We start from the raw sequence: 811 nt of genomic DNA, 5'->3' as shown, positions 1-811 counted from the left end.
CATATTTCTTACCACTCCTCAGGGTAATTGCCTAGCAATTTTCTTTAGGATTAACTTCAGTTGTGCTAGGCAAGTTTCCCTGAGGACGGGTTGCTACCTGGATTGCTAGCTGCCCCATTTGAGTCTGCAAATCTTTAATGGAAGATCTAGTTTCAGTCATGAATTGTAGCAATAAATCTGTCTGCAAACTAGAGTTTCCACTAGAGCTTTGTTGCTGAGTGTACTGTTGGTTCTGTGTTTGGTTTTGATTTCTTTGCTGATAGAACCCACTGTTCCTTCGGTTACCTCCTTGGTTGAACCCATAATTGTTGTTGTTGTTGTTCTGCGAATAATTTCCAATGGCTTTTGCTTCATCCATTGGAAAATCATCCACATCTCCCTGACACTCAAAAAGGTGATGGTTGCCTCCACATATCTCACAAACAACTTGGGCTTGTTTAGCTTGTCCTGCGATCAGCTTTGTTAGGGCCTCAACCTGAGCTGTCAGCTTTATAATGGCATCGACCTCTAGCACACCAGCTACTTTCTTTGTTTGACTCCTTTCAGTTGGCCACTGCTGATTGTTTAGAGCCATCTCTTCCAACAGATCATAAGCCTCATTTGCACTCTTTCTCATAAATGCTCCACCAGCTGCTGCATCTATAAGAGTTCTAGTGTTACCAACCAACCCGTTGTAGAAGTTATGAACCAGCATCCACTTCTCTATACCATGATGAGGGTATTTTCTGATTAGATCTTTAAACCTCTCCCAAGCCTCATGGAGAGATTCATTATCTTGCTGACTAAAGTTGTTGATTTCACCTCGCAAGTT

General features: G+C 42.2%; 1 non-coding gene across 1 annotated transcript; it reads left to right on the top strand.

Annotated features, from left to right (window-relative positions):
- Nucleotides 1-704: 704 nt before the first annotated feature.
- On the top strand, nt 705-811 carry LOC115708401 (small nucleolar RNA R71). The gene has a single exon (XR_004009903.2). It is a non-coding gene; the product is annotated as a small nucleolar RNA R71 (small nucleolar RNA).

This window comes from Cannabis sativa, chromosome 9 (assembly GCF_029168945.1).
Source record: "Cannabis sativa cultivar Pink pepper isolate KNU-18-1 chromosome 9, ASM2916894v1, whole genome shotgun sequence".
NCBI classification, from domain to species: Eukaryota; Viridiplantae; Streptophyta; class Magnoliopsida; order Rosales; family Cannabaceae; genus Cannabis; species Cannabis sativa.
This window is presented reverse-complemented; position numbering and strand designations above follow the sequence as displayed.